Source organism: Triturus cristatus, chromosome 10 (assembly GCF_964204655.1).
Source record: "Triturus cristatus chromosome 10, aTriCri1.1, whole genome shotgun sequence".
Taxonomy (NCBI): domain Eukaryota; kingdom Metazoa; phylum Chordata; class Amphibia; order Caudata; family Salamandridae; genus Triturus; species Triturus cristatus.
In genome coordinates this window covers 991472957-991493918 of record NC_140593.1, presented here as the reverse complement: position 1 = coordinate 991493918, position 20962 = coordinate 991472957, and the positions used below count along the sequence as shown (strand labels likewise).

General features: G+C 43.8%; 1 protein-coding gene across 2 annotated transcripts in view; it reads right to left on the bottom strand.

The window, feature by feature from the left end:
• The window catches only part of RAI1 (retinoic acid induced 1), a 593546-nt gene extending 573287 nt beyond the window's left edge, over positions 1 to 20259 (bottom strand). For both annotated transcript variants that reach the window (XM_085628940.1, XM_085628939.1), the window contains exon 1: positions 18573 to 20259. The gene's annotated coding sequence lies outside the window, so the exon portion shown is untranslated. The remainder of the gene's footprint in view (positions 1 to 18572) is intronic.
• Positions 20260 to 20962: the final 703 nt, after the last annotated feature.

The window sequence follows — 20962 nt, the reverse complement described above, 5'->3', positions numbered from 1 at the left end:
GTCGGATCCCTGACCAACGGCAGGTCTTGGCTTCCATAATTGACTGACCCCAGTTGTCTGAATCGTGCTTTTAAAGGCCAGATGACACTCTCCCCAAAATATAAGTTGCTATGTACTTCAGCTAGTACGAAACATGAACTGGACACAAAACAAAGGTAAACAAAAAAAAGAAAGAAAAGGATGGGAAGCTGATGAAGGCACAATACCTGGCAAATGCAGTTGTTGGTGTACGATAATGAGCTAGAACTTTTTTAGCATGTCTCAAAGTTACCACTAGGTTAAAGCTCTATCTTACCAGATTTCGTTCTGGAAGGCGCTTAGATTTGTGGGCCATAAAACTACTAATTACAAATAACAATATGTATGTGTTAAGTGACATATGTGGCTTCTATCCAACCCCCATCTCTGAGCTATGCTTATAGTTTTGGTTCTTTGGGGCTGTGTCTTTTGCTTTCTCACCCTAAGTGCGCCAGGTATGCCCAGACGTGGGTCCTGGGCTCACTGTACCACTGGAATCAAGCTATCCTGGCTGAAGAGGGGTGAAACCGGTCCTAGGATGCTTGTTTCTGGTCCAGGGAGGACCTGGCTTGGCAGTTCGGGCTGGACTGTTCCCATGTGGCACAGGGTCAAGACTGATTTGCATATGGCCAGGTCTAATCTGGGGTGGCATGGTGAGCAAAAGAATGATGGATTTAACCCAGATCTCTTGACTGGGGGTTAATGTTTTGATTTGTTCTGCATTCCGTCCATCAATTGTGTGTCTTTTGCTACACTCAAGCGCCTCACATTTTTCAAGACACACAGGTCATCAGGAGGTGAGTAGGTGGAGGAACTGGAGCAGAACTCCGTGGAGCTTCATTGCACACAACTTGGGTCGTCATTCTTGTACCTGCGCCTTATGAAGCCGGAGTAGGCTAACACTCCTTTAATGAAGACTGGCAAGTGTATAACTGCCTTTACGATGCTTAGAGGGTAATAGCACCGCCACTCGCTTTGTAACATTCAACTAAATTCCTGTAGATGCTAAGCCGCTATCACCTCAATTGAGCCATACTACCCTCTTCACATCATCTGTATGGCACGTGAACCAGGGCAAAGGTACTATCTGCCCACCGGTAGTCCCTTGGGGAAGGATACATGGGTAATAGAGCTCAGGGGGCACTTGCTTAAGTCCTTACATCTAATATAGGTTGAGACCTAGTGGTTAAACAGCAGCCTCAGATGTATTAGTAGACCAGATTGTCGTCCAAAGGGAGGCAAGACATCTGCGGTATAATCATTTTCCCAAAACCGGTATGAATGGTGCGTTTGGAAAGCAAGTCTGGGGTATGTCAGTGTCACGGTCCAAGAGATAACTTTCTTCCAGAAGGAAAATACTTTTAAACAGAAATGTTTCAGAAGAAACTATTTTTAACTTCTGTGCAAAACAGAAAGGTGAGTGGTCTTAACTATGACAAGAGATTCCACATCAAAAGGTTCTATAAGCTCCCTGACATCAATTTAGGAAACAAGAACCGAGGTTATCTGGCTTGAAGCAATGTGATGGGGAACCTTCAGACCTCTTCGGATGGGAGTCTCTTGCTAGTGAACCAGAGTATCAGAAATAACAATGGACATGAAGGGTTATCCAGGTTTAGAAGGCAATTACATAAGTAACAACATGAAATATTACTTAAGGGCTCTCCTGTATTCATAGCTGAACATGGCATAACAAGAGCAGAAAAAGAATAAAGATTTTTTTATAGTTTCCTGATAGTGTCTGCAGAAACCTTGCCTTCAACTAAATATGTAGTTTCCCAATGCTCAATTCTGGTCCAGGGGAACCAACAGTAGGTTGACGATATGAGTCGGGGGCCAACTTAAGATAGGGCCAGACACAGTCATGGGCTGTGGCATTTTAGAATTCCTCTGGTCAAATGCTTGGCCTCGCCTTGTGAACAACACAAAATGAACTCTTTAAGACGAAATTAGCCCTTGTTTTTTTCCCGTGCAACAGTTGTGGATTTTCTGCCAAAGCAGACCCCACAATCTTACATTCTGGTGGGCCAGGTATTTGCAGCGTCACAGCGGAAGGTAAGAAAGGTTTCCGCCTAGCTCAGTTCTTTTGATTGGGATGTGGATGTTGATGACTGAACGGTATGTGACTTAGTACATCTTTAGGTGACCTATATGGACATACAGTCTATGCCCAGACACATTCCACTATTTAACCAGGAATGCATTCTGTAGTAATATCCATGGCAGAACACTCTATCAAAACCATGCATGGACGTGGTGCTAAGCAAACGTTACACGCATATCCCTAACAAATGATGGGCAGAGAGGGCAGTACTCAATGAACACACCATTACCATGAAAAAAAGTCTGTCTGGCGCCACAGGGTGGTGGAGACGCTTCCTCGCACTATAACTGAGAAGATGCATCAAGGCACCAACAATAAAAGGTTTCCTCATAATCGACTAATCCAAAGTTCTGAGACCAGTTCAGTGTTCCTATCCTCGGATGCTTTCACCAGCTCGGCCCATACGTAGGCTAACGCTGGGGAAGATAGACTTAATGAGCTTGGGCTCGGCCTTTGTTTTCTCTGGATTTGTTAGAGATTAGCGAAGACTTAAAACCCAACAAGGTTACTTAACAATGGCAAAAGAAATTTGTCAGTTTGTGTAATTTCTACATCACAGTGCTTGCATGTCCACGTGGCATGAGAAGGTTGCCGTCAGCCTGCAGCCACAGTGTTTCAGTACTACTGCATAGGGAGACGTTTGTGGTCGTGATTTAGCTCATTCTGCGCTGCCCCGTACTGGGCCCACTCTGTTGGGTGCCATGAGCTGGCAAGCGATCCATTGTCCAGTCAGTTTACGTTCGAGTAATTGAGTACTGACCAAACAGGGAGCCTAGGTAAATCAGGACGAGAACATAAGGTGGGCTTACCAGGCTAATCTACAGGCACAGCTTTTTTGTCGTACAATAATTTCCAGGAATGTAGAGCAACAACTGTCTCTTAAGGTACTTAGTACAATATTTTAATGAAATCATCAACTGTATATTCTGCCTGATTCTGCCTGACATGTTTCTCTTGTGTTCACATGTCAACTCATTGCCACTAAACCAAAAACCCCAAAAAAACCAACAACAAAAAACAGGTGAACCCTTTTAGATCTCTGGAGTTGTTTTTAGGGTGATGCCAGGGCCTCTAGGGGTAGGATAATCTATCCTAATGCTCTCGTTCTGGACTCAAAGCAGTTATCTCTGGCCGGTACAATTTTGCCATTATTATAGTCTTACGGCACTGTCAGAGTTACTGGTACCTTCTTCATCAATTAGTGTGGTGTTCTTGAGTAATTGGTTTTATGCGTGTCTGTGTTGTTTGTAGTGTGCAGCTGGAGGCCTTTACAGATTCCAAATCAGACATGGTGCCTTCCCAACTGGTACAGTTCAGCCAGAACAGCTTTTCCATATCCCATCAGGATGTACAGTGGCCACCTCACTCCATGTCACCACAAACGGACATGGAGTGAGGTGGTTGTCACATGAAAGTCACATGAAAGTCCAGGACTGGAAAACGTATCAGTGATGACAGAGTGAGGAGCACAAGCAGCAAGCACCTCAACAAACATCCAGTGAAATCTGGAGACACGTCTGTGCATACTAATGCCACTTGGGAATATGCTTCTTCTCATGATGTCTTGGTTTGTCTAAGCTGTACTCCATAAGGGACACTGTGGCCTGAACCACTGGGACCTGGGTCAAAGGATCTATGGACCACAAGTGAAGAAGAGCCCAAACAAGCCTCAGCTTTACATGACCACATCAGTGAGTGCATCCTCATTCCCTGTGGCACAGTGAGATCATACATGTATTTGCTAAGTTTCTCAGGCCTTGAGAAAATTGTAAAAAATAATTCCTGCATCTCTCTTCATGCTCGAAATTACACTTCTGTCTACCAGGACCTGGAGAGCTCACCAGTGGCCCATTGCAGCACACAGAAGAACAGTGACTGGCTGTAAGTACATGTAGACAATAAATGTAGGTACAGAAAATTGGTCAGCCCAGTACAGAGCAACCAGTAGTATTATTAGAATACTGACAAAGAAAAGTATCTAGGGTTCATACATATCCATTCCATAACTGTTCAGCTATCCCATGTATTGTGCCCCGGATCCCATCCAATCTCACTTTTGTGAGTCAAGTTCCATCTACACTAAATCCTTCTTTGAACCCCTCATATCCTGGGCACCGATTGTACAAGATAATTTGGAAGGCAGACCCAATATGAAGAGATCCATTAGGATCCTATGATGGATATTCTGTCTGGCTGTGTATATTTATATTATGGGCTTTGCAAGACCCAGCAATACTCAACTGTTGACTCTTGCAGAGACTTTCTGTGTTGAATACCGAGAAAAATCATTTGGGCTGCTTTAAAAAAAAAAAAAAAAAAAAGCCTTTCTCCTTCTTCATGATGTCCTTCCATCAGACATGCCTTAAAAAGAGTCCCATTTTCCTGGATTTTTCAAGTCTTTTCTTTTATTTATTTCCACTCACTTGAGGGCCTTCCCAGTTTATCTCCCAGCACCTTCCTGCCCATCTCCTGTCAATTCATGTACCACTGCTAGTCTTTTTTCCATTTCTACCACCGCCGAAATACCAATATGGTTATTCTGTTTTTTGCAACCCACCTTCAATGGTTGCTTATTTTCACACTTATCATGTGCACACTTCTCTATGAATCACAACGTCTTGAGAACGGCTCTCTACGATTTTCAAAAAGCTTTGTCGCTAGAAGTCTGATTTTTCTTTGTTATGTGCAGACTCTGCTTTAGTTTGAAACATATTATTTGATAACCGCTAGGTAAAAGCTATCCTCCTTCCGCGAGAATTACCTGTTCACAATATAAGTGAATAAATAAACAAAGGGGATATAGAAAAGCACAATGATGAGAATGAAGCTAATCTATTGAACATTTAAATTGTATTTTTATAAAACACACCTCTGTAAAATATTTAGACTCTAGGCTTTTTAAAAGTTTCTTGACATTGAATGTGCATTTAAAAATGGTGTTAATTAAACTATTTAATTTTCGAACTAATCGAAGGAATGCCAAAAACAGAAGGAAGTAAAAAAATGTGAAAGAACGAAAGAAAGGACGGAGAATGAAGACAGTGGGAAAGAACTAAATAAAGGAAGGCAGATGTAAATAATGACAGGGTGAGTGAAAATGGAAACCTTCATTCTACGAACAGCTTTTTAAGGCAGACCAGAATTTAATGAAATGTAATCAGCCTCCTATTCCCGGATTTATATTTTCCTGGCTCTTTGAAATGGAATACAGAGACACAAACTTAACTGTGTTTTCTTTAATAATTTTTCAAAGTCTGACAAGGCGATGCATGTGATCACCAGCGGCTGAGCTTTATTGCAAGGCCAACCAAGGACCAATGAAAGGCCCGGCGCGTGACGCCACTCTTTTAATCAGCAAGGAGATCTGAAAAGGGCACAGACATTATTATTGCTATATCTCGCCGTGGTGGTCATTAGCTTTTCTGCCAGCTCTTTCATCCTTTAGCTGATTCTACCAGAGTAGCTGGATTATACCAGCTGAGCAGTGAGCAGTGAGCAACCCAACCTTCCGGGGACATCTTAAGGATTTTGGGGGCAAAGCATATTTTGGGGGCCCTCGTTAGGAACAGATTTGAATTTATGATCCAATTTCAGCTCTTTCATGCCGTCTTTGGCCGAGTCACTGACAGTGCACAGGCACACTCGTCCATATTCTAAATGTGTTTACATCTAATATTTAGGAATAGTGATGTGTGTTTTCACTATTATAACACAGCAGCATCTCACTAATAATTTTGCAAAGAATCTCTGTGACACCCTCCCATTTCTCATATGTGAGGTTCTGATTTGAGCCAAAAGAAACTGGCAACATAAACACATTTCTCTGTAAAAAGAAAATGTCTACAAATAGACACTCAAACATCACCCACATTGAAAATAAAACAAAGGAGAAAGTTAATAAAAACAATCTGTTTAAGAATTACTCCAGGTCAATAGGGCAAGACTCTCTGCAGAACAGAGCTGGTCAGTTAGGGGGGCCCTGAAAGGCTGGGGCCCTGTGCCACAGCCCACTTTGCCCACTCCTTAAAACGTCTCTGCAACCTTCTTACAGCAACGTAATTCTGAATAGCATTAGCTTCATGTCCCAATGCACATGTCCATTTAACTATAGCCAACAGTACTGAGATTTGACACTTTACACTTTTTCAAGTCATGCCACTGTTGCCATGCAAAGCCACTTTTAACATCACTTTTCCAAAGTCTCACAGGTTGGCCAAATGGAAATACCAGGATTAAAACTCCTGCTAATATGGTCCACAGTGGGCCACTGAACCACTGCATTTAATGAAAATGTCACCTATCTTTATTCATGCATCCTGTCATTCCCACAGGATAAAAGATGTGGTGTCAAATTATCCCTCCAAAATGGGGGCCAATTTCCTGTTTATTCTCAATAGGCTGGAATGCAGTTTCCAAATACATTAACAAAGTCACTACACCCCCACAATCCCACAGTCCATGAAAAAGAACAAGCTCAGTCTTTACTTCAAATTTTCAAAAATAAAAACATGTGCCTATTAAAGATCAAACTAGAACCCTAAAACAGGTATGCCGCTGATCCCTGCAGAGTGACAGGGGTAAACTTCATCCAGACTCACAGATGTTGCTATGTTCTTAACAGAACCTTGCATAGTGCTCATGCATCGAATGATTATTTTGGTGCTGATAGAGGTACCTTATAACCAAATAAAGCAAGCAGTCTTTATTAAAATGATCAGGTGGAGAGACAAAGACCTTTGTGAAAAGTCATGTCTTTGACACTTTACTGAATTATGTTAGTGTGCCTTCCATTTGCAGAGAAAGAGGTATAATTCAAGAGAGGCCGCACATACACACAAGCACTGGCAAAGCTAATGGGTCTCGCCTATACAAGAGCTATTGGCTTTGCCGATGTGTTTTAGCCGTGGTGTACACCAGCGTGGCTGCTGCTTCAGCAGGGCTAAACGTGTGTGACGCAGAGGAGAGCAGCGTGGAGTGTTGTGGCGTAGAGTGACGTAGAGTGTAGTGTCATGGAGTGTTGTAGAGTTTCACAGAATGGAGTGCCATAAAGTGGTATAGACTGTCATAGAGTGTAGTATCGTAGAGTGGCATAGAGTGTTGTGGTGTGGAGTTTCGTACAGGGGAGTAGAGTGTCGTGAATTAGAGTGGAGTCGAGCGGTGAAGAGTGGAATAGTGTGGAGTGGCGTAGAGTGGAGTAGACTGGCGTGGAGTGTAGTGGTTTGCAATGGCATAGAGTAGCATAGAGTGAAGTGCCGTAAAGTGAAAAAGCGTAAAGAAGAGTGGCATTGAGTGCATTGAAGTGGGGTAGAGTGGCAAGGAGTGGAGTGGCATCGAGTGGAGTGATTGGAGTGGCATACAGTGGCGTGTAGTGGCACAGAGTGGAGTTGCGTAGAGTAGCCTACAGTGGAGTGGCATAGATTTGAGTAAACTGGCGGAGAGTGCAGCGGCTTAGAGTAGAACAGCATAGAGTGCATTGGGTACAGTGGAGTGGCATACAATGCAGCAGCACAGAATACAGCGGCCTACAGTGCCGCTGCGTAGAATGCAGACGCGTAGAGTAGAGTGGTGCAGTGTAGAGAAGAGTGGCCTAGAGTGCAGTGGCGTAGAGTGAAGTGACATAGAGAGAGTGAAGTAGAATAGAGTAGTGCAGAGTAGGGTGCAGTGGCATAGAGTGCAGTGGCATAGATTAGAGTGATGCATAATAAAAAGTGCAGTAGGGTAGAGTGCAGTGGTGTAGAGTAGAGTGGCATAGAGGGCAGTGGCGTATAGTGGATTAGAGTACAGTGGCGTCGAGCGGTGCAAAGTATAGAAGAGTGGTGTAGATTACAGTGGAATATAATGTATGGTGTAGAATGCAATGGATAGTGAGAAAGAGAAGAAAGAGAGAGAGGCAGAGGTACATCCCCGGTATCAAGGATCCAATCCCGAAGGGGTGGGCCAAGTCATGCCTCTTTAGTAGCCCCCACACACCCCAAAGGATGTCATGCTTCATCACAGGGCCTTTGCTCCTTGTCGGGCCGGCGCTGCAATGCCCGACGCGCCCCCCAGAGGGGTCACTTTCACGGAGATCTTTTAAGAGAAAAGCTGACAGGTGAGTGCGGGCTGGATCCAAGGGTGGAGGAGGTTAAGTGCGTGTAGTGTGGAAAGCTAAAAATAACAGTTAAAACTACTTAGGGGAGTCCACAGGAAAACTTTAATCGCGTGGTACCCCTGGTAGAATAGAAAACCAAAAGGTTGGTGGGTTACTGTGGGGCTTAATGTGCCCAAGTAACTATTAAAAGGTCGACATGTTTCACGCCTAGTTTGTCTAAAAAAGACCAGTGGCATTTCTTCAGGACCTAACCAATCTGGTGGTTGTGCACGTGATAGATGGGGTTCCAAAGTGAAAAGGTAACCCGCAAAAATGAAAGGTACTCAAGGGTTAACCACAGGGCTGGGTGCCTTGCTTAAGTGGTTACAATCTCGACTTGTAGATATGCCCTCGGCAGAAGGAGTACCCTCAAGTTAAAGGCTAACAGGCAGTCACTGGTAGAGGGTAGGTGTGATAGAGCCGGCACCCGACGCAACCCCAATAAAGTGCGGGCCACCAGCGGAAACTAGCCTTGGGAGACTGTTCCCTTTAACTGGAGGGTACTCCTTCTGCCAAGGGCATATCTACAAGTCGAGATTTTAACCACTTAAGCAAGGCACACAGGCCTGTGGTTAACCCTTGAGTACCTCTCATTTTTGTGGGTTACCTTTTCACTTTGGAACCCCATCTATCACGCGCACCACCACCACATCAGTTAGGTCCTGAAGAAACGCCACTGATTTTTTTAGACAAACCGGGCTTGAAACATGTCGACCTTTTAATAGTTACTTGGGCACATTAAGCCCCACAGTAACCCACCAACCTTTTGACTTTTTAATCTACTAGGGGTACCACGCGATTAAAGTTTTCCTGTGGACTCCCCTAAGTAGTTTTAACAGTTATTTTTAGCTTTTCTCACAGCACGCACTTAACCTCCTCCACCCTTGGATCCAGTCCGCACACCCGCACTCACCTGTCGGCTTTTCTCTTAAAAGATCTCCGTGAAAGTGACCCCTCTGGGGGGCCCATCGGGCATTGCAGCGCCGGCCCGACGAGGAGCAAAGTCCCGGTGATGAAGCATGACATCCTTCGGGGTGTGTGAGGGTAACTAAAGAGGCATGACTTGGCCCACCCCTTTGGGATTTGATCCTTGATACCGGGGATGTACCTCTGCCCCTCTCTCTTTCTTCTCTTTCTCACTATCTATTCTACGCTAATTCTTTCCTCTTGATGAGTGGGTGACATTCTGCACCCTACTCTCAGAACAGTGTCCCTTTATGATCTAACGTTCATTTGTGAAGCACGGACACTGGACCTTAACAGGCTCCTGGTCCCCCTCTCTCCTTGTTTGACCTAGTAGAATGAAATGGTGCAGAGTGCAGTGGTGTAGAGTACAGTGGAGTAGGGTGGCGCAGAGTAGAGTGGCAGAAAGTGGAGTAGAGTAGTGTACAGTGCAGTGGCATAGAGGAGATTGTTTCAGAGTAGTGTAAAGTGACGCAGAATTGAGTGGTGAGGGTACAGTGGCATAGACCTGAGTGGCATAGAGTACAGTGGTCCAGAGTGCAGTGGCGCAGAATAGAGTAGAGTGGCATAGAGTGCAGTTACGCAGAGTAGTGTAGTGCAGAAGCATAGAATGTAGTGGTGCAGAGGAGAGTGGAGTAGATTGCATTGGCAAAGGGTATAGTGGTGCAGAGTAGAGAGGCGTAGAGTGAAGAAGAGTAAAGTGCAGCGGCGTGGAGTGGTACAGAGTAGAGTGGAGTGGCATAAAGTGGAGTATTCATGGGGTGGTAGCGCACTGCCATTAAAGACAACACATTTTCAATTGAAATGACCATTACATTTGCATAGACGTACAGTTTCACTGCTAAAACGTATACAGCGCACAAACGATGTGTTGAAATGTCATCAAGTAGTATATTGATTTGTTTTCATCGTATGAAAATATTTTTCCACCACACATCAGTATTACAAAAAAATGCCCTTCATTTATTGTTTCCTAATTATGATATTTTCTGAAATATCTGCACAGTTCATTTACAGGCATATAAATTTTGATATGTGTGCTAGAAAAAAAGCCATCCCTTTCGGGGCAAGAGTATCAAATAAATCCTCTCATTCTGAAGTCAGAGAAAGAAAAGGAAACACCATGCTCCCTTTGATGACAGAGCCTGATATTTGGCCTCTGTCTTTGAAAGCACAGTAAATGTGACATGATAAGAACAAAGACCCGTTTACAAAAAGCGAACATCATGGAAAAATACAGTAAACAGAGTATGCTCCACGGGAGGGAGGAACTCAAGCTGGACAGCCCGAAACAAATAGAGCCAACAAATAGAAAGCACGCAAATGTGAGTTACAAAGCCAAAGGTAAGCAATGGGTGGAACGCATTCCCAAGGAAGCTTTCCGAATGTTCCAAAGATGTCTTTAGCAAACCAGACTGGTAGGCTTTGACCTAAAAAGGATTGTTCTCCTGCTCTGGGTTTTCCTATTCTTGGCACCTGTAAGATTTTGGCAGAGGAGGATCTCAGCGTCCTATAGGGTCTGTAATTTTTTTAATGCCTGGAAATAAATGAGGGAGCTAGGCCTTTTAAGGCTTTAAAAACTAAATGCAGTGGTTAAACTGTATTCTGTACTTAATGGGAAGCAATGAAGATGTTTTAGTAAAAGAGTAAAGTGGGCTCGTATAAATGCATTTAAAACAAGATGCAGCTGCGTTCAGAACCACCTGGAGTTTCTGAGTAGCCGTGGCAGGAAAGCGGAGGAAAAGAGAGTTAACAATCTAATCTCGAGCCAATCACAGCTATGATCTCTAATTTTAAGACCTCAGGGGATCAATAAGGGCCTAGTTTCCTAACCAGTCTCAATAGAAAAGGGCATTTGGCAGTGTTTTATAAAACCACTCTGGAAAGAATGAGAGGCTCGCACCTAAACATGTGGCCATCCTCTACTGGATCAGGAGACCTGAGAAACTGAAGAAAGTTGGGGGGAATAAGAAGCGTTCGTTGTAAAGGTGTTACGGTTGTGCACATCCACGAAGATGGAATTAAAGATTTAGAAAGAAACCATGTGCCATTCTGAGCAAGACCAGATTTGATGGCCCTGTCCTGATACGTTTTTTTCTCTATTGTGATCTAGCCACTGATTGGCTTTGTGTCCTTTTGATGTGAACCATGCTGAGAAGACTTGTGCTCAACCCCTGAAAATTAGACACCTGTTTATCCAGCTTAGGGTTCCCCAAAGCCGGTCCTGGAGGGCTGGATCCGTGTCAGATTTTTAAGATAACTACATTTATCTACATGGGGATATGCTAAAAATCTGGCATGGATCCGGCCCTCCAGGACTGACTGACGGGGAACCCTGATCAAGCTCCAGAAAATATAGGCTGCTTGTAGCTCGTTAGATATTAATTTCAAGAGAAGGGATGAGGACAGGTAATTAGAAATGCCATTGTCTCCTGTCCGAAGCAAATCCCATTGTGATCAGAATCCGAATGCGTGAGATTTTTATAAACTCTGCACAGATGTAGTAGCCTGTGGATGGTTTTCTCCTGATGGGAGGGCGGATACATGCAAGGTTGATCTAAACGTCCTGATACCTGAGATGTGGCAACAGCCATGCTCTCCAGACATAAATCATGCCAGGTCTGTGGTCAATCAGACATCTGTAACAGGGGAGGAGTGTAACAATGTAGGGCAACCGAAATATAACAAATGGTGACCAGTGAATAGGCTTAAAAAAGGTGGCTGTGGTGACATCTGCAAATGATTTTAAGGTAAGTTATGTGTGTGTGTATATGTGAATACACAGAAATGGCAATAATTACAACAAATGTGTTTGTCTCCTTTAAGTGCTAATAAGTGGTGATGTGCATGAGCTGTTCATCTTTTGTTACCTCCTATAGAGGTTCCTCCACAGTCCCGAAGGATCCATTATCACAAGGCTGCAGGAATGTATTCACAGATAAATGCATTATTTACCAAGTATGACATTGCCAGGCTTCTTTAGAAGAAATGAGACTACATGTAGGATGACCTATGAGAATCTGGATACGAGTCCCTATTGCATTGCTATTGCTACCTCTGGTTTCCTGGGTGTACAGAGATGAGGCAAGCTTGAGGGAATACATCGCAAAGGCTTCTTTCCACCCTCCACAAGATATGACACTTCATTCCAGTACGAGAAGGAGAAATTTCCCGAGAAACAGGCTGAAGGACAACTGAGGAGTTTGCAAGCATGCCTGGCAGGCTGCCATCCCACAGGAATGAGTTGGCTCTACAAAGACTGAACTGCTTCCAAACCCTTGAATTCTTCTTGAAAGGAAGTGAGATGGTCTCATGAGACATCATGAAAACACCCTGCACCCTCTGTGACCCAACCACAGCAGGCAACCTTTACCTCAGATAAATGCAGGTACTGGGCAGCGGCATGTGTATATACAGAGCATAAGAGAAAATGTGAGCCTATCAGACAGGTGCACACAATGATACTCGCATTGCACAAATGATGGGCCTTCAGTTTCTCAAATGGTGAGCGAGAAGAAGGTAGAAGCATGGGATATATTTACTATAGGTTAGTTCCATGAAAGTTTAGACAATGTGCTGATAACGAACATTAAAAACAATACTAATAAACAGACTTCCAGGTTACCAGTGATAACTGTTTTTTGTTATCAAGTTATTCCACCAATTTGGTTCGAAGCAATGGTGAAAACATTTATTAAAGAGTCACGTCTTATGGAGCACTGACTTTAGGACCCACTGGCACTCTTTCAAAATAAATGAACGTCAAGTGAGACCTATTTATAATCCACTACTGTTCATTACAAGGACCGTTTGCATCAGACACTGATGGAGTGATGGCCACCATTACATAACAAAAAGACAAAACAGGATAACTCCACTCATCCATAGTTGAAAGCTTCAATTCCTCTCACCATGTATTTCCCTGACGACAACTCCTCCCTGTCATAAACTTGGTGATTCACTTCAACTATTATATACTTTCTTCCACTTTCATCACCTATATCATCACTGCTGTCCACCACTTACTCATCATCTGCAAAAGATGCCCGCTACCTTGTGCTCTATTCTGTCAAGATCTTGAACAATATCTAGTCCTCAGCAATTTTAGCTACTGCGAGAGACTCGTTATTGGTCTCATCCACAACACATTGTAACTGGACGTACTCAACTTTGTCACCCATTCCGTGTTTCATAACTCAGGGATTACAGGCTCATTGTGAAAAACCAAGTCCTCACATTCATTCAAATGGATCCAGGGGCCCGTACCCGCCCTCACTCACTCATAATATCAGGTTTCCCTTGCTCACTTTGCCACTGGATTCATGCTAGCCTGGCTGATGAGGGGTGTTACCCCGAAACCGATCCCAGGATGCTTGTTACCGGTCCAGGGAAGACCTGGCTTGGCAGTTCGGGCGGTACTGTTCCCATGAGGAACAGGGTCAAGACTGATTTGCATATGGCTGGGTCTGAACTGGGGTGGTGAAGTGAGCTAAGGATCGATGATGGATTCAACCCAGATCTGTGACTGGCGTTGAGTGTTTGAAAAGTTTCAGCGCCTCATCCCTCATCTCCTTGTGTTTACTTTCTCAAAGAAGAGTCACCTGCTCAACTCCTACACTCAGTATCATCCTTAAATCCTCCTGTGCCACCTGCAAAATCAGTTTTTTCTTCTAGTCTTGCTGCCTTAGAATGTCCCTCTTCTGGCTTGAGGGTGACCTCTTCCCTGAAAACCTTCCATAGAAATGTCCAGTAGTACCACCTCTACTGGAATATTCTCGAAAGTACCAAAGCCCCTCATGTTTAAAAGCACCAGCAACGCTTGTGCAATAGTGACACCCTCTTAACCTCTATGTACAGATGGGAACTTTGTGTGCTATAATATTACACTTTGCCACAGTTTATTCTCAACACAATGCTTTAAGTTATCTCCAGCTGCTTCGTTTAGGGGCTGTCAATAAAGTTTAACTTTCATAATTTACACCCCAATGTTTCAACTGGAGACAATCAGTAGGGCGACGGACATAAGCAGCAAAAAAAAAACATTTTGAAACTGAAGTGAGCACCCGATTGCAAGATCGAATTTGGCTCCGATTACTACTCATAAAAGTGTTTCAAGCCTGTGTGGTAGAAGAGCACCATGGCATCTGCCCAGACACACACGACGATGATGGGTGAGTGAGGGTACATTGAACCTTCTCTAGCACTAACCTTGTTCAGTAAGCAATACTATTTCATTGTTTGTTAGGTGAGACGTGCCTTCTGGGGCAAGAAAAAATAAACTACTCTAGAAAAGGCTAGTGTGGAATCACCTTACACCTGAAGTATCACTTGCAACCACTGTGTCTGATGGTCACCTTAAAATCTCTCTACCACCCAACGAAATGACCACAAACCGAGTTGATCTTTAGGTACGGTCATAAAAGATGTTTATGGCAAACCAAAGAGAGATGGCACTTGCATGGAACTTCTGGAAGCAGCCTTTCCTGGATAACACTGAGGCAAGCGATGAACAGGATTTACTCGTATGAGATAAAGAGCAGTTCTGATACACCTTTCGAGTTTTGGCGGTCTGCACATTTTTCTCTACCTGGCTAGGCCAGAGAGGATGGAAGGAGAGGATGTCTTAACAAAGATAATGATAATAATAATTAAAGAGGTATTTTTAAAGAAAAGCTGAAACACACAAATCCACTTCTAAAAAAAACGTGAAGAAGCAATCATCGAGGAATCTGCTGTGACAATGAGGCATGGTTTAGAATTTTCAATCCATTCAATGAAGGCATTTTACCAGATCATATCATGGCGAACCAACAAATCAAAGTCACAGGAAGAACTGTGGTCCAATGGTAATCTACATCTATGGGTGACTTTAGACATAGACAGGAGAGTAAAGTATGCGATAAATCCACATAGACAGAAAAGCGCAGACTGGGTACTAGGGGACTAGGCAGTAAGGAAGATTTGAAAATGCAGAAGGGAAAACATCACAAAATTATTTTGCAGTTGAGAGGAAGGAACAAGAAGACTAAACATTTATAGCAATCAGGAAGGAGCAACGGGGGCAGTTCACAAGGCCTTGTGCACCACGATGTGAAAGCACACAAGACTTGGCGGATGACAAAAATTGTGCAGCAACTAATGTTGTATGCAGACTATGCGAAAAAAGGAGACATTATGGTAGGGTATGTAGTGACTGATATGGGGTATTTTTTTTTAATGTAACTGTGAAGAAGTCAATTACAGTGAACACGATCATGCCCTGGTGGTAAAGGTAAGGGGACACAGCTCTCCAAAGAACACCCCTGCCATAAATAAATAAAAACAATGATTTCTATAACTGCATACCCTATAGCGCCCCTTATCACTCTGCCTAAAATGATGTGTGGGGAATCAGTGGCAAAGAGAAGTGAAGTTGTTTTATAGACACACTTTCCCTGCCCAGGTAATGCAACCAAACAAGATGCCTACTTCTTTTCTGGCTAGAGCCAACATCACACTCCAGGCCATCTGTCACACATAAGTGGATTCAAGGGTGGGTGTCAGTAGGTAGAACCAAGGCCTGCACTTTAACATTTCTGAAAACATACATGCTAACTGTCGCTACCTACAAGCGATATTCTCTTTCTTTACAAAAATGGTGACAGAGTTTGTCTTTTAGTCACTCACAGCTACAATACAATGTCCAGCTAATGATTAACATATGGAAAGGAGAACCATTACTCTTTGAAATGCTGCGAGTCCTACGGATAACTACAACATAACACTGAACACTCAATTTCATTTTTGGAGACGAGTGTGGAAGGACAGAGGGGGGAAATTGACCAAAAGGAGCAAAATGTCCAAGGTTTGGATCAGGAATTTGAGGCCTAGGATCCCAAATGCAGAAGCAAGGGGAGGCCTTCTAAGGTCCAAGACTTTCACGACCTTGGAAGTGACAGCTATTGTCACTAACAGCAGGAGGTAGAGTGTTTGGGAAATGCTTTAAGGGATGAGCGGGGAGGTGGGTGTTTCTTCAGATTCTACCCATACCCAAGAGGAAGATGTAAAGTCTCCTCTGCTCTGATTTGTTTTCGTTAACTCACATTCTGCGTACTGACTCATGGATCTGATGGTAAAGTCACAAGGTTGTTAGAATCCCGACTAGAGGTTCTTTTTATAGAACTGTAATTGATAAGGTGGGAAGCCCTTCTTACAAGACAAGGAAATGTTAACATGTGTGGGCAAGAAGTTAGACTTATTTCTTGGGAGCGAGGAAATAGCAATTTTATGACACAGCTTGTTAAAATATTCAGTTATTCAGCAAAAGTATGCACTACCCCCTCAAAAATAAACCTAAAATAGCAAATACTTGAAGAAATAGTTCTACACGATTGCTGAAGCATTTAGAAGCAGAGCTGCCATGTTTAACAATAATTCAGTGGATTTTAAGCAAGATTTCATTCAAGTACCAGCTTGTGACCCTCGAGAATCTCCAAACAAACAAATGACCAGTATTTTTGTCAGGGAACTATGGAAACCCTACTCTCCTCGACAAGACGAAGAAGGACAGTAATGGTCACCAACCCTTATCTTTTAAGTTGTATAGAACTTTTCTTGTGTGCGGTTTAGCCATGTTATCTTGCAACTAGCTTCGTGGCCAGAATTCCTCGGAAGGACTTATCAGTATTACATTTGCTTAGGTCCCAAGTTTCCCAGGCCCATGCATGAAAAGCTGGTCCTGCCCAGTTTCTGTTTTGCACTTTTGGACTACCAGAGCTTATCTATCCCATTTTAAGATCAGGACTACATGTTGCAGAATGACAAACGAAAAACGTTTTTGTTTATCATCATTGTGAGTAGTAACTACAAACAAAGCAGGGTTCATATTGGGATGGCCCCATTGATTACCAAGGGCATACATTCTGGTCAATTTACTCTCAGATGGCAGGCGTCACCCTCTTTTTAATGATATTCACCTGCTTAAAAATTAACGTGCCTTCAAAGAATTTGATAATCTCACCATGTTTGCAAACCTGCCTCACAACTCTCCAAATATTTTTTTCCGCTGTTCAGATGGGAGCAACCTCTTACACACCCTCGTTTGAGCTCCAGCAGGTTGACAGTTAGGATTACCACTTTTACAAATTGAAAAATACCGCCAAGTGTACCATTTTAAGATTTTGCGAAGGCCTGCACAGTATTGTTAAGCAGAACTTTGCATGGAATTGTCTGTTGTCATGCGTAACTTGGTCTTTCTGTCTTTATTTACTTTAATTATCAGTTGGGGTCATTATGGCAGTTGTAGAACACATTTTAAAGCGTTTTCCTCAAACATTTGCCGTTTTAAGAATGTACCGATAGGGGGAAAATATCGGCTTTAGGTGGTTCTCTTAATTGTTGTACCCGCAGGGATATTAAAAATAACTCATGCTGGAATAGAACCATCTAGGTAGCAATCATACGCGCTATTCATCTGTGTTTTTTTTTTTTTTAGCTTAAAACGTATTTAAATACTTCCAAAACCACCGTTTTATCTGTTTTGATAGAATTAAACTATGCTGGAACCTATCGTATCCGAAAGAGAAAAATCTTTTTTTTTTATCAGTAACATCACAGTGACCCCTGAGCAATTTCAGAAATGTGGCATGTTGGAAGGTGAAAACAAGCCTAGGTTGAGCCAATCAGCAGTGAGAACACTGGCTCGTTAAACCTGGTCTGTCTTACATCGAGCGCCCCCATTGGCTCCCCCGGAGCGTGGGAGCGAGCGACGAATGAAGCAAAAGAAAACAAAAGAAACCTTCAGCCTCGGGCCCCTTCTGCTCGGAGAAGCCGGGCCGGGCTGACAGGCCGGCAGCGTGCACGTCTGTTTATCTAGAAAGACGTCTGTTTATCTAGAAAGACACCTCACGCGCAGCTCCCCGTCATGCGACTTAACCACATCTGGAATGACTTCGACCCTATCTCTCACCAAACACGTGTTTTTCCTTAGGGGCTCTTAATGTTCGGCCCTCTCTTGAGAGACTGCTGTGGACGTTGTCACCCTCCTGGAACATCTGTCGTGCATACGGGCACTTTTTTTCTGTGCACACAAGTATTCGGATTTTTTGTTGTTGCTTCTACATGCAAAAACTCGTGATTCAAAAAGCTCAACTGTCATGATTTTTCTTCAAACTGCTTAAAAGCGGACCCATACACGACCACTCGGTGTTTTTGCTCGCACTTTCATTTATAATGTAACGCCACGTAGTCTAGAATAAACCTAACGCGGCATTAATTCCCTTCTGTGGGAATAGCTGTGTTTCTTTAAGGCGGCGTTATCTGATTCTGCAAGTTCTGCGCCTGCCTGGGCTAGGTAAACATTAGCAGCCGGGTGCTTACCTTTCTCCCGGCCCCCGGCTCCTGTCCTCTGCGGTCACCACCCTGGCAGGAAGGCCAGCCATTGTGCCCTGGGAAGAGAATACCAGCCCGGCTGCTGCCTTCGGTCCTCCTCCTCGACGCCGGCTCCTCCAGAGCAATTCCCTATCAACAATTCCTCAGCAGGCGCCGTGGACGGCGGAAGAGGCTGCAACATCCACTCCCACTGGTGTCAACGAGGGACGGCGGCGCTGCCCACAGGCAGCAAGGTGGGGGAGAGGAAGGAAGAGGGAGGAGGGTGGAAAGAGGCCGAGCGAGGAGCCAGACTGACAGTTTACAGAGGGTGCAGTGCTGCCGGTCACCGAGTGCTGCTGCTGCTGGCCTGTGCTTTGATAAGGCCCCAGGCCTCGCCTTCGGAATTACAGCTCCATGGTTCCTATTCACGGTGCCCACGCAGACAGGATCCCAGCCCTACCTCGGGAAAGGGAAAGCAGCAGGGAGAAAGAAAAAAAAAGTTAGAGGCACGGCTGCATGTCGGAAATAAAAGCTCATGTTTCACCCTGGAGGGGAAGGGCAATGCAAGGTCTTTTGAACAGGCCTACACCACCACCTGGCGTCGAATATTTGGAACTGCAACAACAAATACGAAATCACTGCAAGGACACAGTCTCAATCTGCTAATAGCAAAGTCTTGTGAAGTAAATCAGGGCTGCTTTAGAAAATACTAACAAGCACTCACACAGACAGTAGGTCCAGGTTCATGTGCTAATGCATGCTGTGTTAGCACGTTGCAGCGAGAAGCAAGAGACTACACAGGCGGGGATAGAGAACGCTATACGAGTGGGACGGGTATGCTCAGACGTGAGTCCTGTGCTCTCCATACCACTGGAATCAAGGTATCCTGGCTGAAGAGGGGTGAAACCCCGAAACCGGTCCTAGGATGCTTGTTTCCCGTCCAGGGAGGACCTGGCCTGGCATTTCGGGCTGGACTGTTCCCATTGGGCACAGGGTCAAACTGATTTGCATATGGCTGGGTCCAAACTGGAATGGAATGGCGAGCAAAAAAACGATGGATTTAGGCCCAGATCTCTGTACTGGGGTGTATGTATGACATTGTTCTGCATTCTGTCCATCAATAGTTCTTTTTGCATACTTTGATCGTAGTCACACATGCAGTACAGTGGAAGCACCCAATTATAGGAGGAAGAATAGAGTTAGCACCAAATCTTCATGTTATTCCCCCCAAACTGTTAATTGGCTGGTGCATGTTGCAACCAATAAGTTCCAACTCTGTGGAGTTGAGTTTCATCAGGTGCACTAGATATCACACCAATGAAAGGGAAAGGCAAAATGAGGGCCTTAGTTGAAAGATGAATGCTCTACTGTGATGAGCCAAAATGTGATTGGCAAGGTTTCAAGCCAATGGATGACCAAAGCTGAAAAAAGAAGGCCAATGGTTAAAAGGGTAGGACACAAAGCCCACACTATTTACATTGTAAGCAGTAGATCTACTTGACACATACACTGTCAAAACCCAGACCTAATGAAGTGACAGTAGGCACCTCTCATATCAATTTGAGGAATGCCGCACATAGATAGGGGACAGACATAGCATGTCCCCATTCCGTCTTGCCAAACCACAGACCTCTCCCAAACACCACAGTGCACAGGAAAACAAAGGACATTATTAATATGGATCAAAACCATATGGCTTTCTAATGAACAATGAAAGAAATCGCTCATATTTAAAACAATGTTTCTCACAGTTTCTGCTCTGGGTTAGAAGTTTTCACTTGTTTACTTTTGGATTAAGTAATTAGCGGCTAACAGATGTAAAACAACCAAATATCATTGATGGTTTGAGGAAGTAGAGAGCAATGGAATTTTAATTGCCCCACTGTTATCCAGCTTTTTGAGGGGGAGGAGAAGACAGCAGGATAAAAGTATATGTCATTTCTTACATGTTCTTTTTTTATAGAGGGAATTAGGGAGCATGCATGAAGTAATCAGTGTGCTTGTTCGTACATCCCAATTTTCCATCTTCATGGGATGACCTTGAATGCCCCAGGTATACTTTGCAAATGTGAGCATATATGTTTTTCATTTGTAAACATCTATTCTACCAAATGATGGAAGGCACTGTTTTCTATTGGTGAAGATTGTGGCTGTGAGCCAGTTAAGCTGTTAATTGCTCATAGGCTTCTGCATCCTCAGCCCGTCCGGAGAAACAGATTTTTGACCTTGATACCCGCGTTCAGGGTTCTAACCCTGGTGGTACATGAACAAAAATTGAAACAATCTGCTGCATCTCCATGTACCTCAGTTGAACATGTGAGTGGTGTATCAATGTTTTGCAATGTAATAAAATAGTTGTATGGTGTTTTGTTTAGCACCTTTATGCTGCTAATGTAATC